The sequence below is a fragment of the Podarcis filfolensis genome (genome assembly GCF_964270895.1).
Source record: "Podarcis filfolensis genome assembly, chromosome: Z".
NCBI lineage: Eukaryota > Metazoa > Chordata > Lepidosauria > Squamata > Lacertidae > Podarcis > Podarcis filfolensis.
Window position 1 is genome coordinate 2,856,921 of NC_139617.1, and position 18,768 is coordinate 2,875,688.

At 43.4% G+C, this 18,768-nt stretch overlaps 1 protein-coding gene across 4 annotated transcripts in view; it reads right to left on the reverse strand.

Moving 5' to 3' along the window:
• Positions 1 to 18,768, reverse strand: part of PLS3 (plastin 3) — a 69,772-nt gene that overhangs the window by 41,006 nt on the left and 9,998 nt on the right. The window contains exon 2 of one of the 4 annotated variants that reach the window (XM_083595422.1): positions 3,540 to 3,640. The exons of 2 other annotated variants lie outside the window; for them this stretch is intronic. The gene's annotated coding sequence lies outside the window, so the exon portion shown is untranslated. Of the gene's footprint in view, positions 1 to 3,271; positions 3,641 to 18,768 lie in introns of all 4 variants that reach the window. One more of the 4 variants, XM_083595423.1, reaches the window with a different exon arrangement.

The following is an 18,768-nucleotide window of genomic DNA, read 5'->3' on the forward strand; positions in this document are numbered from 1 at the left end:
TGGCCAACTATCGCCCAGTCTCAAATCTTCCATTCTTGGGCAAGCTGATTGAGCGAGTGGTTGCTGAACAACTCCAGGCACGCCTGGAAGAAGCGGACCATTTGGATCCCTTCCAATCAGGATTCAGGCCTCATCATGGGACTGAAACTGCCTTGGTTGCGCTGGTCGATGATCTCCAGCAGGCTAGGGACAAAGGTGAGAGCTGTTTTCTAGTTCTGCTGGATCTCTCAGCGGCTTTTGATACCATCAACCATAACATCCCTCTGGACCGTCTAGAGGGGCTGGGAGCTGGGGGCACTGTTATACGGTGGTTCTGCTCCTTTTTCCTGGGCCATGTTCAGAAAGTGGGGGGGGGATGAGTGTTCAGACCCCTGGGCTCTCACTTGTGGGGTGCCTCAGGGTTCTGTCCTCTCCCCCATGCTTTTCAACACCTACATGCAGCTGCTGGGAGAGATCATCAGGGGGTTTGGGCTGGGTGTTCATTAATATGCGGTTGATACCCAGCTCTAACTCTCTTTTAAATCAGAACAGGTGAAGGTGGTGAAGGTCCTGTGTGAGTGTCTGGAGGTGGTTGGAGGATGGATGGCTGCTAACAGATTGAGGTTGAATCCTGACAAGACAGAAGTACTGTTTTGGGGGGACAGGAGGTGGGCAGGTGTAGAGGACTCCCTGGTCCTGAATGGGGTAACTGTGCCCCCGAAGGACCACGTGCACACCCTGGGAGTCATTCTGGACTCACAGCTGTCCATGGAGGCGCAGGTCAATTCTGTGTACAGGGCAGCTGTTTATCAGCTCCATCTGGTAGGCAGGATGACACCCTACCTGCCCAGAGTGGTGCATGCTCTAGTTATCTCTTGCTTTGACTACTGTAATGCGCTCTATGCGGGGCTACCTTTGAAAGTGACCTGGAAACTACAACTAATACAGAATGAGGCAGCTAGACTGATGACAAGAGTGGCCGCCGAGACCACATAACATCAGTCTTGAAAGATCTACATTGACTCCCAGTACATTTCCGAGCACAATTCAAAGTGTTGGTGCTGACCTTTAAAGCCCTAAATGGCCTCGGTCCAGTATACCTGAAGGAGCGTCTCCACCCCCATCGTTCTGCCTGGACACTGAGGTCCAGCGCCAAGGGCCTTCTGGCGGTTCCCTCCCTGCGAGAAGCCAAGTTACAGGGAACCAGGCAGAGGGCCTTCTTGGTAGTGGCACCCGCCCTGTGAAACGCCCTCCCACCAGATGTCAAAGAGAAAAACAACTACCAGACTTTTAGAAGACATCTGAAGGCAGCCCTGCTTAGGGAAGCTTTTAGTGTTTAATAGACTATTTTAATATTCTGTTGGAAGTCGCCCAGAGTGGGAAACCCAGCCAGATGGGCGGGGTATAAATAAAATAATAATAATAATAATAATAATAATAATAATAATAATAATAATAATAATAAAGTAAAAAAAACATGTGGAAGGTCACTAAGGATGGTCTGCGTGCTGCATTCAATGCAATATGCATGTTTTGAAGGCTGAGTAGGTGCCCCTTGAGGAGGAGATAGACACAGAAATTTTCAAACTCTGCAAGAAGTGCTGAACTACAAGGGGGGAAATGCTTACAGTTAATTTGGAGAAAATGTGTAGACAGCCTGTGCCTGAATTTCCACTGGTGAGATGGCTACACCCCTAAACCCCAAAACATGTGTGGCTTTGTACATCTCTACTTCTTTACACGATGCCTAGTTAAGGTGTGGAACTGCCTCCCACAGCAGGGAGTGGGACTACCAACCTAGACAGCTTCAAGAGTGAATTAGACAGGTTCATGGAGACGGCAGCTCTCAATGGCTACTAGGTAAGATGGCTCGGCTCTGCCTCCATGGTCGGAGACAGTGATGCTTCTGAATGCCGGTTCCCAGAAACTGCAAGAGGGAAGAGTGCTCTTGTGCTTGGATCCTGACTGTAGGCTTCCCATAACCATCTGGTTGGCCGCTGAAAGAACAGAATGCTGGACTAGGTGGGCCATCGGTCTGATCCAGCAGGCTCTTCTGATGCTCTTGTCAATGCTGGGTGGGGCTGGTTTGGAGTTGCAATCCAAAACAACTGGAGGTCCCTAGAGCTGTTGGGCAGCCCATTTATTCCATTTCTAAGGCTAAATGGACAAGTTAAGCAATCGTTGCAGTATTTTTGATTCTCTAATCAAAGAAGAGGTCAACCCGGCAGTATACAGGCTGCAAAATCTCATAGGTGCTTGGCATTTCTGAAGTCAAGGGATTTTAAGTGCTCTGCTCTGTGAAGGATTGCAACCACAGTGCCCTGCCTAAACAGCCCCACAACAAGGAGCCAGGGGGTTGTAGATGGCAGGAACTCCCCTTCCAGAATCCTGCTCAGCTTCTCACACACACCCCAACCCCAGTTCTCTCTAGAGCAAATGAAGTTTTACATAAAGATCCAAAGCCCATTTTGCAATTGCTTCACGGACCATGTATCACATTACAAGTGTCAGAATGAAGACCACAAGAAAGTTTGTTTTCAACACTGGAGCTTGCAGCATCTCATTCTTGACTTAAAACATCAACACACTCCTGTCTACAGCAACCTAGAAAATACCTCCCATTACCTAAATTGTAGCTTCACATATCAAATCAGCAAAAAATATTTACTTAGAATGCTCTGCAAAGAAGTGTCCCACCCCACGAAAGCATCCCCCCACAAAAAAAAACCATCGCTTCTCCTGCTTCACAAAAATCAACTGTCAGATCTAAAAGCATAAGTGTGTGCAAAAGAATCACTGAGAGAAGTAAAAAAATAAAAAACATCGCTATTTTGATTGGCTCTGTTATAATAGCGTACTGTGAGTTTTGGAATCATATTTAAGGGCACAGTTCCTTTGCTGATATCTAGAAAAAATGACTTGGGGTGGAGAATGACAGACCAGCATTGCTCTCATTATACTCATTGCTTTCTTGGAGAAGCAAACCAGAACTACAGAGCTATTAGTCCTCCATCGTAGCCTGTCCAAAAACATAAGACACTGCTCAAATCTGCTCTTATTTTTTCACAAGAAAAACTCTAATCTTAAGGTTTGTCTCGACTGAATTCCATCTCCCGTATGCTTCTATCAAAAGGAGTGCTTAACACACCAGTGGTAAAGAGGAAGTTAAATGTAAAAAGAGAGGGGAATCTTGCAACTCAGCTTAGCCTCAAGAATTCATTTTGCCACACTGCAGCAACACTGAGCCAAGACTTCCCGCTTTGGATCCCCGAAATTGTTTCAGTCTCCTTACCTCGCCCCGTCCAGATTTCAGAGGATAGCAGATCTGTTTCTTCACTTAGCCCCACAGCAAAATATGGAACATTCTTCCACGCCCAGAAAGTTAATTCTGGAAGCCCAGCATTCCTCTTAGAATTGTAATTCTAAGCAGCAAGTCACAACACTTCCTGCCAGCAAATGAGAGCATGCTGACAGAAGCCTGAGCTGTTTAAAAGCCCCCTCCCCACTGTCTAGAAACTTTGCATTACACAGCAAAACTCCCAGCAAGTAGCTCTCCTCACCTGCCTCTAAGCTCCAGGGCAGACAGATCACAGATCCAGCCCAGCGGGTGGGGCAGCGGCTTCTCTGAAATTTGATTTGTGAATCAAACAGAAGCTTTCAGCTGCAAGCAGAGAGCAAACCAAGGATCATTCACAGCTTCCTTGCACATTGTTCCAAAACTTCAGTACAAGGAAAAGGTACATCTTCAGGCATAAACTACTTCTAAGCAATGTGTTAGAACTTCTGTTTCACAGATTAAAATTGTGGGTTTTTTCTCCATCCCAGAAAAGGAAGGCAGTTCCTTTGTTCTGCCAGTGCTGATGGCATGCAGCTTTACTAAGGAAAGATTTCACGTTGCTAAAAGAGTACAGTAGTCCTGACCAAGGAGAGATTTAGCCAAAATGTTTCCCTGCTGCTTTTTTTTCTCAGGAGGGAAGAAAGAGTCCTCCTTGAGCCAGGAAAGTGAGTCACTCTCCTGACTGGCCTTCCTTAGCCATGACCTAGAAATTTAGCTACTAGTAGCTAATTCTCCGGAGAGGTAAACACTTGCCAAGGTTCTAAGTGTGTCTGTGTGTTTTAAATATAAGGGCTTGGGAGAAGAAACTAAGAGTGAAACCAAAGTCGCAAGAGATTCTGAGAGAAATAAAGTTGTATCAAGTACAATATATGAAAATGATAAATCAGGAAATAGAATGGAAAATTAAGCAGATGAGACAAAATACATTTGAATCGGCTAATAAATGTGGGAAACTGCTGGCTTGGCAGATGAAAAAAAGACAAAAACTGAACACCATTACAAACTTAGAAGTGGAAGGAAAGAATATACAGAATCCAGTGGAGATTAGAAAGTGCTTCCAGAGATATTTTAAACAACTATATACACAAGGGCCACAGAAAGAGACTGATATAGACCAGTTTTTAAGAACAAATGGACTACAAAAAATCTCTCAAGAAAATAAATTAATGCTGAATTATAAAATAACAGATCAGGAGGTGGAAGGTGCCATCCAGAATATGCAGTTGGGCAAATCTCCAGGGCCGGACGGTTTAACCTCAAAATATTATAGATCTCTGAAAGATTGGCTAATTCGACCACTAAAGGAGGTTTGTAATGAAATTTTGGAGGGGGAAAAAGCGCCAGAGTCGTGGAAGGAAGCTTATATTACACTTATACAGAAAACTGAGTCCGAAAAAACACAACTTAAGAACTACCGCCCCATATCCCTACTTAACATGGATTACAAAATTTTTGCAGATATTTTGGCTAAAAGACTGAAAAAAGTACTAGTTGAGGAGATACATAAAGATCAAGCTGGCTTTCTCCCGGGTAGACACTTGTCTGACAACACGAGAAATATAATTAACATTTTAGAGAAGTTGCAAGTGAACATTAATACAAAAGCAGTTTTGATATTTTTGACGCGGAGAAAGCCTTCGACAATATTTCTTGGAGTTTTATGAAGAAAAATCTTCAGGGGATGGGGGTTGGTTAAGGTTTCGAAAATGGTATAGGTGCAATTTATTCAGAACAAAAGGCTAAATTGATAGTTAACAATGTGGTGACAGAAGAATTTAAGATGGAGAAAGGGACACGACAAGGCTACCCAATTTCCCCATTGCTTTTTATTTCGGTCCTGGAGGTTTTGCTAAACATGATTAGAAGGGACCATTTGATCAAAGGTATTCAGGTCGGAGCTAAACAGTACAAACTTAAAGCGTTTGCAGATGACTTAGTATTGACATTACAGGAGCCAGAATCTAGTACTAAAAGAGTATTAGAACTGATTCAGGAATTTGGTCAAGTAGCAGGATTTAAGTTGAACAAATTAAAGACTAAGGTTCTTGAGAAAAACTTAACACCGATTGAGAAAGAGAGGTTTCAGAAGGAGACGGGTTTAACACTGGTTAAGAAAGTAAAATACCTAGGGGTTAATATGACCGCTAAGAACCTAAACTTATTTAAAGATAACTATGAGAAATGTTGGTCAGAAGTGAAAAAGGATCTTGAAATATGGTCAAATCTGAAGCTTTCCTTGTTTCGTCGAACTGCTGTTATAAAGATGAATGTATTGCCAAGAATGTTATTTTTATTTCAATCATTGCAAATTTTGGACAAAATGGATTGTTTCAAGAAGTGGCAGAGAGATATTTCTAGATTTGTCTGGCAGGGCAAGAAGCCCAGAATAAAATTTAAAATATTAACTGATGCAAAGGATAGAGGTGGATTTGCCCTGCCAGACCTTAAACTTTACTATGAATCAGCAGCATTTTGCTGGTTGAAAGAATGGCTGCTTCTTGAGAACACAGACATTTTGGATTTAGAAGGTTTTAATAATGTTTTTGGATGGCATGCATATTTGTGGTATGACAAGGTTAAAGCACATAAAGCATTTAAAAACCATATTGTCAGAAGAGCACTGTTCAATGTCTGGACAAGATATAAAGACTTACTTGAAAATAAAACACCAAGGTGGTTATCACCGATGGAAGGGAAGGCTCAGAAAAAGCTCAATATGGAGGCCAAATGGCCAAAATATTGGGAGATTTTGGAACAGGAGGGTGACAAACTGAAACTGCAGAGTTTTGAGAAACTAAAAGATAAAGTGCGAGATTGGCTTCATTATTATCAAATAAGGGAGGTTTATAACTTGGACAAAAAAATTGGCTTCCAGGTGGAAAAATCAAAATTGGAAACAGAACTGTTAGATCCCAAAACTAAGACATTATCAAGAATGTATAACTTGTTGTTGAAATGGAATACTTAGGATGAAACGGTTAAATCTGCTATGATAAAATGGGCACAAGATGTTGAACATAACATAATGTTTGCTGACTGGGAACAGTTGTGGACCACAGGTATGAAATTCACGGCATGTAATGCCTTAAAAGAGAATATTATGAAAATGATATACAGGTGGTACATGACACCAGTCAAGCTTGCTAAAATATACCATTTGCCCGATAATAAGTGTTGGAAGTGTAAAGAAAACGAAGGTACATTCTTTCACCTTTGGTGGACGTGCCCAAAGATTAAGGCTTTCTGGGAGATGATCTATAATGAAATGAAAAAGGTATTTAAATATACCTTCCTGAAGAAACCAGAGGCCTTTCTCCTGGGCATGGTCGGCCAATTGGTGCCAAAGAAGGACAGAACTTTCTTTATGTATGCAACAACAGCAGCAAGAATACTTATCGCAAAGTTTTGGAAGACACAAGATCTACCCACCTTGGAAGAATGGCAGATGAAAGTGATAGACTATATGGAATTGGCGGAAATGACTGGCAGAATCCGAGACCAGGGAGAAGAGTTGGTGGAAGAAGATTGGAAGAAACTTAAAGACTATTTGCAGAAACATTGTAAAATTAATGAATGCTAAAATGATGTAGGATTGAAATGAGATGGCTTTAGTAATAAAGTTAAAAGAATATCTAAAAAAGGATTGATAATTAGATGGAAATATAAAGTAATAATATGTTAAGATATATAATTAAGATACAAACAAAGTGGGTAAGGATTTGCTGAATTAACTATGTGAATTGGAATACAAAAAAGGGAGGTGTGAGGAGGTCAGGAAACAAGTAATTGAAATATAAGATGTAAAAAGATTGATTTGTTTTTAATTCTGGTTTTTTCTGGGTTTTTCCATGTATTTTGTATTTTTCTTGGTATTTTGTATTTTTTTCTCTTTTTCTTTTTCTTTTACTTTTTATTCTGTAATTCTTTATTGTCTGTAAAATTTCAATAAATATCTTTTAAAAAATAAAATAAATATAAGGGCTTGGATCCAAGATTTTTGCAGAGACTGCATTACAGAGATTGCATTGGGGAGTTCCTGTCTCCTTTCCTACTGCAGATCACCCCCCCCCAATGCCATTATTGGGGTGAGAGGATCCTGAGAACAGCAGGTGATATGGAAGGGGGCTACAGCTGGAGAAGGAGAAACTGGAGAAGGCTAATGCCATCCCAGGCCTTCTTTGCAGAAGGAGCCCCATGGGACTAAGTACAGTGGTACCTCAGGTTAAGTACTTAATTCATTCCGGAGTCCGTACTTAACCTGAAACTGTTCTTAACCTAAAGCACCACTTTAGCTAATGGGGCCTGCTGCTGCCACCGCACGATTTCTGTTCTCATCCTGAAGCAAAGTTCTTAACCTGAAGCACTATTTCTGGGTTAGCGGAGTCTGTAACCTGAAGCGTATGTAACCTGAAGCGTATGTAACCTGAGGTACCACTGTATCAAGAAGGAATTCTGTTATCAGGCCTTTAGCTGCAAAGGAGAAGGAATCTGCTGGTCACATCACAGACTCACAGAATTGCAGACTTGGAAGGGAGCCAAAGGGTCCAACCTCTGCAATACAGGGGATCAAATCAGTTGAGCTTCTCTGTTTTATATGCTTGGACACTGTTAATTTGGCTGTACTTGGCTCCACCTGTACTTGGCTCCAGCCCCATCAGAAAGGCAGAGGTGGCAAGGAACTGTACATTTAAAACATTGTGATGTCATCTCAACACCTAACAGGCTCTTTCATGATGGGAGTTTTGGACTACTGGCTTTTGCATTTTTCTTGCCACTTTGCATCAGGCCTAGTCCCTTCAGTGAAAAAGCACAACATATGGTAGGCTGGTTAAATAGCCTTGAGGGACTAATTCCACCCTTACAACCTGAAAGGCAGGGACGCAGGTTGCTTGTGAAAGAGACAAGCAACATGCGTACCAGGTAAGCTAAGAGAGAGCTTTCAAAGCCCATATCAGTCTCCTCACAGTGCAACATGCACATGCAACTGTCATTTTATGGCCACCTAATAGACACAAAGGGCCTTGTTCACACATAACTTTTAGTCACACATTTGGTCAGGCCAAACCTCAAATTAACCACGAGTTGCCCCACAGATGATCTAACAAGCCATGGTTTGTTTCTGCAAAGCTCCGTTTGCTTTTCAGAAGCCCTTGCTTTGTGCTTTTATAGCTTAGGGAGCTTCCGGAGAGGGTGGCCAAAAAAACCATGGTCAAGGAAGGATGCCAGGTACCTAACTAGGCTCAAAGCAAACCAAGGTTCATAAACCAGTGCTGCTTTTCTTTGAGGCTGAATTAAAGCATAAGAATCCAGAAATAATTCTTGTTTTTTGTTTTGAAAAAGATCAAGGCATGTAAGGAAATCAAAACCATGGCTCTTTTGCATTATGCACTGTTCAGCCCTGAGAGAGGAGCTGGGTGTGTGGGGGTGTCTTCTGCAAAAAACAACAACACCAGAGTTGTGAATGTTAGGTTTGAACATTCCAGCTTTAAACTAGGAAACTTTTTTGAAATGAAATATAAGCTTAAGAGAAATGTGGGAGCCTCTTAGATTGCAAGAACCCCCTTCAGCAACGCACATTACTCCCCAATGCCTGTTTGGCTTTTCCAAATAATAAAAATAATTATTCAGAATTGCTGGGAGTCAAGCATCAACTAGGGGGCTTAGAGGAATGGAGTGTTTTATTACCTGGTGAGCAAGGCTTCATCAGCACCCTTCATAATATTCCCATGTTGAGGAACACCTGCTTTTAAAAAGCTGTGTGGTCAGGCCCATTGCAATCATGCAGTGGAAGAAAAAGGAACTGCGGATGCACATCAGCATGTTGAAACAGCACAGAAAACCTTTAGAAGCGCCTCCACAGGCAACAGAAGAGGCCCTGAAGCACAGGAAATGACATCAGGGTTCCTAGGAAGGTGCCAGCTTCCATTTCCCTCATCATTTCCCCAGCCACACCCTGAGCAGAGAGAACTGGAAGAAGATTTTCACAGGCATTTCACGTTCTGGAGCACAACAGGGCAAACTTAGCTGGGCAAACATAGAGGAACCACTCTTGCTTGCCTCCTTGCCTTCCTGAAAAATCTTGCACAATATTGCTAGGGATATCAGAGAATTCGAATGAAAGCAAAAACACGAGTGGAAACTGCCAGTGTTCAGTTATTCATCCCATGTCCAGAATGGAAATCAATTAATACAAGCGGTATTCATGGTTGTGGATCCTTTCAGCCTGCAAATGATAAATAATTGATTACATTCCTCCCCACTTTCATGGTGTTTCCTTTGCAATTAAACAAACAAAGTGGAATAACATAACAAGATCAAAATGCATGTAATGACTTTAGCGAGTTATGTAACTCTGCCGCAGCAGACAGCGAGACCAACAATGCAATATTTGGTGGAAGATGAAAAGCAGCAGAAAAGAAACAGTGTTGCATGCAATAGAGTGTGGAATAAAAAAACCCCACTGCCTTCTTAACATCCCTAGCTATTGCTAAGGGAGATAAGAGACCCATGACACTCCAGCTCTAACCAGTGTGCAGAAAACTGAATTCTGCATGCAGCAATTGGTGCCTTCATAAAGTACCCAGCATATGCTACGAGCTTTGCAAAAACAGAATGAACAGATCTCTGACTGCAGGCACAAAGGAGGATAAAGCTAAAAGAAAGCAACGAAGCGCATTAGAAGTGCAATAATTAACCTCCGAGTAGGGAAAAGATCAAAGAAACCACACAGAACATGAAGAAGAAAAAGGAAGTTTTTAATCATTTCTCAAAAGTGGGACAAAGATGCCAAAGAACATCACAAGAAGGATGCTTATTCCCACAGCCACCTTCTCACGGGCTGGGGAGCTGCAGGGAGCAGGCTTTCCCTCGCAGTGACCCAGGAACCGATGATCATGCAAAGAGGACGTCTGCACCCGACAAGCCGCTCAGAGTGGGCCACGGAAGTAATTATGGCTGCCAACCTGGCATGCAATTTAGACTGCGCAAATCTCACTGAAGCCAATGCCCACCTTCATCCTGACAGATCCCTTCTCCCCCAACTGCCCAACAGTAATACAGAAGCAAAATGCTTATGAGGAGAGACTGTCCAGCAAACCTGCAACAGATGTATATTTGGCTTTCATTACAGGGAATCTGCCTATACACTTACCCAGAGTTCTGAGATGCAGGAAAGCCAGTGACTCAGAGCTAAATTTAAAACATGCCTCCTTCTTTGTTCAGCTTGTCAGCATCAGGAAATGAATGGGTAGAAGCTTATTAGAGGCTCCAAGAGAGACATTTGTCTGCATTGTGCTCAGATTATGCTTTTAGCCTACAATTCTGCATCTCTCTGCGGCAGTAAAAGCAAGGAGAATGCACACACTTCTTGTTTTTAAGTGGTGCCAGTAGCTCCTCTCTTTTGCTTCAGAGACTGCTACAGAAGACACCCACAGCAGCAGGGTGACAACAGAGAAGAGACAAAAGGACATGTCACATAATTGGGATATTTGCATGCAAAAGGTGGCCTCATCCTTAATTGGCATGAAATCGCCTCTTAAAGAAACCTGCTAAGGACATGGGACCAAGTGACAGAGCATCTACAATTCTATGATTCTGTGATTCATCTAGGAATCATCCACATTTAAAGTCTAAGCTGTTTGGGACACGACTATTCTGATCAGGAAGTCTTCAGAGACTGACTCCACGTCAACCACTAAGATTCTGTTAAAAGCAACTGAGGAAGGTAAGAACACAGGAAGCTGCCTTGTGCAAGTCATACCATTGGTCCACCTAGCCCAAAACGGTCTATACTGACTGGCAGAGGCTCTCCAGGGTTTCAGACAGGAGGTCTCCCCCCCACCCTGGAGATGCTGGGGACTGAACCAGGGTCCTTCCACATGCAAAACCAATGCTCTACCACTGAACTTTGGCCCTTTCCACAGATGTTGACTGGGGAAATAGTAGGGATCCAGATATACAAAGGGTTTAGCTCAGTGGTGAAGTGCATGCATGGTCTGAAGGCGTCCTCACAGTCTCTCACATCCACACTTTGAAACAAAGAAAAGCCAGGTGGGAGGTGATGGGAAGGCCCTCCACTGGGAAGCCACTGCCAGTCAGAGTACACAATGCTGGATTAGATGAGCAAATAGATGACCCATTACCAGTGGCGTAGCGTGGGTTGTCAGCACCCGGGGCAAGGCAAGTAATTTGCGTCCCCTAACCCGTGGATTTTAGTAGGGGCAGAGAGCTGCCAGTGCGAGCGCGCCCCCCACAGATGTTGCACCCGGTGCGGCCGGCCCCCCCTGCACCCCCCACGCTACACCACTGCCCATTACAAGACAGCGTCCCATGGAATACCTGAGTGGTGATTTCAACCCAGACTTGTCAGAGCCAATATTTTATCACATGGGGCTAGGCATGCTCCTCCCATGCACTCTTTCCATCTTACGTCTTCATTAACCTACCTCACAGAGTTTTCGTGGGGAAGGGGAGAACCTTGTTCACCACCTTGAGCTCCTTGGAGGAAAAAAGACAGGATATATAAACAAAGGAGTGAAATACTGTGCAGAAGACTTCACCAACCGGGCAGACTTCACATTTTGGATTACAACTCTCATCTGCCCCAGCCAGCACAGGGAGTTGTAGTCCAAAATGTCTGGAAGCCACAGAGTAGGCAAAGGCTTTTGCAAAGCATCCCTACAGTGGGAAGACATTGAGTAGCACCCCTCTTTTCCACTGGTCGTTGGCACACACATCTCAAGATTACATTGCAAGAGCCGGGACAGCAGCAGTGCCAACCATGGCACCAAACAGAATGAAATAATATCTCCCAACCATAACTGAAAGAGGGGACATTCTAGCTGAAATCACAGGTGGAATTAAAGCCCCCAAACTTGTTGGTTCTCCCCACCAAAGCACCAAATTGGAAAACATCTAAGTGAAGAGTCACACACAGTCAACACATCTCAATAAGGGTTTGAAGAAGGAAAATGACCTGATGGCAGAAAGCCTCATTAAGTTGCTAAGCAGAAAGCAAATTACTATAATCATCTTGAGCAAGAGAACCATGGGCCGTAGCTATGCCTTTGGATGAGTCAGGACAGTTGCCACAGGAGGGCAACTGTGCAACAAAGGAGGGAGTTGGGAAATGCATTAACAGACTCTTTCTGTAACAGGCTATGCAGAAGGCAGATTTTGTGCTCTTGCTTTGAGTGTTTACCTTTCTAAGAGGCTACCTGCCTGAGCAGGTACCCACCACTTGCTTGCAGAAGTGTGTGTGTGTGCCTCTCTCTCTCTCCAAAGTAAGATCTCCCAAGCAAAGAAAAACAAGGTAGAAAAATAAACAGTTGACTCTTCCAGAGTGAGCTGGCATAGGAATGACCTTTGGAGCACTACAGTATACATTTGCAGGCTGTTTCCTTCCATTCTTATATCCAGTCACAACAGTGAAACCATATCAGAAATCACATCTCCCTTATCTTTGTAGGACAAACGATGTCTGCATCTGATGCAGGAAGAAGTTTATATTGCAAAAGTTGACCAAATACAGTTCCCACATAACATGTTTGAAAGGGGGCATTTCCTGCTTTTCAATACATCCAGTAATTTTATTTTTTTAAGCCTTAAGAGTGAAATTGACAAGTTTAGACAGTTCCATCAATCAAGTGAATGATCAGGGAGAAGGAAAGCAGCTGGGACTAGGAAATCAGAAACAGTAAAACAAAAGCCCAGTTCTCATAAACATAATATGAGGTGGAAAACCTCTGTCTGGTCTGGATTGCTTCACTCTGGAGCAAATATATATACTGCATGAGAGCTATTAGGGTGCTAAATCTATCCTACTCCTGACATGCTACTTTTTGACATCTAGAAATTCCCCTCTCCCAAAATATGGGAGCCAGCCTTCACCCTCAGTCTAAACTGGCAGGGTACAAAGAAGATCACCACCTCATTGGTTGGTCTCTGAGAAGCAGGTGATAAAAATGAACAGGTTTTTTATCCCTGTGGCCAGGCTTCCACTGAGACACATCCCACCTGTGGCACATGGGTAAAGACAGTAGTTCAGGGCTTGAGCACAGGTCCGACCCTTGGCATCTTCAGGTTAGAAAAGGATCAGGCGGCAGTAGATGTGAAAAGATCCCTCTGCCCAAAACTGTGGAGAGAAGCTGCCAGTCAGAGCAGACAACACTGGACTCAATGGACAAATGGTATAAACAAGTTCTTATTTCCTTAACCATTATTGCAGCATCAACTTTAATAATAAGAAGCTGACTTCTTTTGAAGCAGAGGCTAACACAGAATGTATGCATCAGTTTCTGAATATATGATGGGCAGGATTCCTGCGTTCTGGGGGGGGGTTGGACTAGATGACCCTTGGTGTCCCTTCCAGCTCTACAATTCTATGACTCTACATGCATGCGTGGAACTTTCTCATTGGATTTCCCACCACCACCAAGTATTCAGAGTAGCCTATTCTAAGAGGAAACGGTCTGAAACATTTCCAGTTCCTTTTCCTGAAATTGTTTATAAAATGATCCACTAGCCCCTTTTAAAGCTACTGTTTGTTTTGAACCTGGTTTTCTTCTCCTGGGTATCTCCCAGAAGGAAAGCAGTGGATTCCAAGAAGTGTCTCAGCATGGTTAAGAGACTCAGCCTCCAGAAGAGAGCACTAAACATAAATTATCAGTTTGAATAGTGAGGATTCCTGCTGCACTGCTGGATTTTATTCCAGATTTTTTTCCAAGAAAAAGAACAGAAGATTTCACTCTCTACTCATCATTTTATCTCTGCTTGGTATCTGGATGTAAGTTCCAGTTTTTAATTCTCCCATCCTCTAACACTCAGGAACAAAATCAGGGTGCCTCTGATTGCCAGATGCTGAGGACACAGACAGAACAGGAGGATATGCCTTGCTTGCCAACTTTCCAAAGTCATCTCTGGTTGACCACAGCTGGGAAAAGAATGCAGGACTACAGTCTATCCAAGATGGCTCTTCTGGGATGTTTTGGCCATTCAGCTTCCTGGTGAATCTAATGCAAAGTCCTTAGGACCCACCTTATCAATTCAGGGATCACTTTGTTGGGGGTTAAACTTCCCATTTATACATACCCTCTTCCAAAAATATAAAAAAGGAAAAATACATCAGAGCAGAGAACACCTGCTGATAACTAGCTGGCCAAAATTACCTGGAAGCTTGCAGAATGGCTTGGAAACAGCTAATGTTTAACATGGCTCCTTGAGTTACCTCAGTCTAAAAGCTCCAAATGTTCTTCAGTTTTTTTTAAAAAAAAGTTAAAATCCATGCTGCTCAGAATCCTCTGCAGATATGGCGGCACAGTGTAAATGGCTACTTACTTTATGGGGAAAGGGTTTTTTGGTTTTTTGCAATAACACAAATCTGGGTGTGCCTCAGACTCTAGCAGAGGCCAAAATAACTATTATGTTCTCAGAAGACCAATGTCTGGCAACCTTTATTTATAGATCTACATCTTCTGTTATTTAGGGAAAGTGACCTCACTTCTTTGAGGTTTTTAAATATACAATAACATCTGCAGGATAATCAACTGGGAGGAAAATCCATTCGCCCTCTGTATTTGTTGGCTAAAGGAAGGTGGGCAGTGCAGGAGTTCAGAATGAGCATGGTGGGTTGCTGTTTTTTCTTGGGATCCTGTACTTTCTTTTCAAACACCCACCCACACATATAGACACATACCACTCCTCCAGAAGAGAAACAAAAAGAAAAATCTGCATTTAATTTTATTTAAAACCAGGGCAAACAATGTTCCCATGCATTTATACAGGAGGCTTGCAAATAGTAACTCATCTGGTCTCCTGTGGACATCAGAGTGAGCCTAAACAAAACAGCTTCTATAAATTGTTTGATTCTTTTCTCGCTCTTTTTGCCCTCCCTTCCAAGCTACTGATATGCCCAGCTAATTCACATACTCAGACAGCAGAAAAGAACACAGCTTCCTCATACTTGTATAAAGCCCCTGCCACACGTACCAGATTTTATATACTGCATCTCTGGGATGATGCTATTTCCTCTACCGAGCTCCAAACAGAAAGAGATTGAAAGGAAACTTACTTTCATCCACAATCCAATAGTACATAGTTCTGTGCATACAATACCTGGGTGCATTAACCACCTGGCATAATTAAGGAAAGAACTTGCATGCAAACAAGTCAGACAAACAAGCAGGTTCAATTTAGGGTTTGTGTTTAACTGAATACATGGCTTAGGAGTTCAGTATTCTGCCCACCGTGCAACATATTGAAGCTGCATGTCACAAATTAACCAAATCTGACAGGTGCACCTGCAGAGTCACATTTTCCATGTGTTGACAGGAGAAATCTGTACATAAGGTTTCTCTCAGAGGCAGCAGTCACAAATGCAAATGGAATCATCCTTGTTTACTCAAGAGTCTGATGTTTCTCCATCCTGGAGAAATGAAACACAGGGACACCCAACAGCTGATGCTAAATGGACAGGGGAAGGGAAAACTACATCCGCTTAAGAAAAGCAATCCTGACATGTGGAAAGCTTAAATTGTCACTCCTACATTGCCGTGAGAAATCACCACCCCTTTTTATTGTTATTTTAAAATGTATTTCTTGTTTGATCCCAAAAGGCTTAGCACAATTCATGTGCACAACATATGAATTAATTTTGAAAACCAATCCCCCCACTGCTCCTGAGTTTCTTCAATACTGGATTGTTAACTGTGTGATTTTGTTTTATTTTGCATTTTGTTTTACTGCCATTTCTAAAATTATGACCTGCAGTTCTGTTCTTACATACTTCTTTATAACCAGTATACTAATGTTAAGTGCTATACCAGGGGCTCCCAAACTGTGTGAGTTTCACTCAGGCAGTCCACCACATGTCTGCATTAAAAATTCATACTGATTTTTAATTGTATTTTGAATGATAGAACAGTAGGGTTGGAAGCAACCCAAATAGCCATCTACTCTAACCCCTTGCAACGCAGAAATTGCAGGTAACAAATGCAGGAGTTGTAATCCAGTGGTGAATGCTCAGCTTGTAAGCCAAGATGCTGCCCCACCCCCTTACCTGTTGGTGGGGTCGATCAGCCCCACCCAGTTCACAAGCAGCAGGACCTCACTGGTCAAGTATGTCCCGTGGAACATGCCAAACTTGCCCACGTGGCAGTAGTGCTGCTGGAAGAGGGCAGGAGGAAAGGAAGGCTGGGGGCAAAGGGAAGCAAAGGCTTTACCACGCAGGGTGCCGAAGCCCCCAGAACAAGACATTTCTCTCCCGATCTCACCCCCCCCAAAAAAATCTTTTATTTCTTCTATCGTGTTTTATTGTATTACCATCTGAATTCTGTGGAATCATTTGGCATCTAGCAAAACATGCTGCAATTGGCAGAACAGGGAGAAAAGTGGTCCACCATGACCATCAGCAATCTTCAAGTGGTAAAGGTCGAGGATTCAAGCCAGGAAGGACAGAGAATGGGAAGAGCCCATGCCTGAAACCCTGGAAAGCCACTGCCAGTAGACAAGCCAATGGTCTGAACATGGTACACAGCAGCTTCCTCTGCTCCAATGACCTCACTATCCACACATAAGAAAGCGAGGAAGGCTATCAGGAAGCCAGGTCACCAGACAGCAATGCTCATGACTGAGACACAGCAAGTGACACATGGGATTTAATCCATTTAAAGCAATTCCTGGTTATGCAAATGTGCCTTGAACAGGGGAAGTTCCTGGAGGACTGCGCACAGCAGCTATGAGTAAGCTTTTCAAAAAGCCCATAAAAGCAACTGGCCCGCCAGAATTCTCACTGACTACATCCCAGACAAACTCATTTTTAAAAAGTATTCAGCAGCAGCACCTGAACAGTGTGCAAACCTTCAACAAGACAGGAACCCACAGCAAGTTGTTGCAGAGTTCTCCATTCCTGAACATTTTTCGTCTTAAGCATGTTAGGTGGAATGATTCCTGTTCTGACAGCTGAATTACTCCTGTGAAGCACATTCAAATGAAGCCTGATTCCACAGAGACAAGTAAGCACTAGGCCTGGGCGATGTATTGATACATCTTCCAGGATCAGATTGAGGGCCAGATCGTGATAGCGTTTGACCCAGATATTGCAGGTATCTCGCTTGCCAGTCAGCTGGCGCCTAGACTTGCTTCTCCAGCCAAGCGGGCAGATTGCCTCCTTCCTCCTGCTCTGCCCGGTGCCTTGTGGAGCCAGTGGCCCTTCTTCCTCCCTCCGCATGCTGGCAGCAGCAGCAGGGGTGGTAGCAGTTTCACCCTGGTGCCTCGCAGGACGAGGACCAGTGCTTCTTCCTTTTCAACATCATCATGATGCTCAGCTGGTGATACATCACAGTGTTGAGAACCTAGTATCGCCCATCCCTAGTTAGAATGTAAGAGTAGCCCTGCTGAGTCAGACCAAAGGCCCCTCTACTGCAACACCCTGTTCTCACAGTGGCCAAGCAGATGTCCTTTATGGGAAGCCTGCAAGCAGGACCAGAGCACAAGAGCCCTCTCCCCTCTTGTGGTTTCCAGAAACTGGTATTGGGAATCATGTTACCTCGAACCATGGAGACAGAGCATAGCCGTCGTGGCCAGAAGCCACTGATTTAGCTTTCACTGGTCAAGGATGTGAAGGCTAAAGGTAAAGTGAAACAAGACTACTCTACCTGCATAAAATACTCATTCGCAGGCTCAGTGGATAGGGGCCTTTACATCTTTTTAAGTCTGCCGTCTCCAATGTTCCTGGAGTTCTGCAGCATTCCGAGTTACTAATTCAGAGCCTCATGTCTTCCAGATTAATCATTTGCGAACACTACTGCAGAGATGGTGTAGAAAGAATGCAAGCTAGCATATGCTGCTGGGTAGCGTGTGTTGCGGGTTCTTGACACATGTATATCACAAAGCAGCTGTCTGCAACATTTGCTGAGGGGAGGGGAAAGAAGATAACTTCTGGGACCATTTGCTCGAAAGGGATGCGTGGGAAGAGAACTCCTCATGTAGGGTTAAGCCAGGGAGCTAGCTCACCCTGTGGAGCTGAGGATTTATGAAACATATGGGCAGACAACTGCTACGCATACTGAGCATCATCCCACAATGTGTGCTAAGGATTTCAGAGCTGGGCAAAAGTTACATCTGAACAGGTGCCCCTCACCCTTCCAAGACCCACGGAGCAAAGCAGTTCTCAGAAGATTCATTTATTACATCTGTTCACCCTGCATCAGTGTTAGATACTCTGGTATATAATCTAATTGCCAAATAGTACAGTTGTGATAATGGAATGCGCAGGTGCTTTTCTGCAGTGGGGTATTATTATTATTATTATTATTATTGCTCATCTCACTTCTATGCCACTTTATATTTTGAAGAACAAATCTCAAAGTGGTTTGCAGCACATTTAAACATCAAATAAAACAATCCAGTACAGTGGTACCTTGGGTTACAGACGCTTCAGGTTACAGACTCCGCTA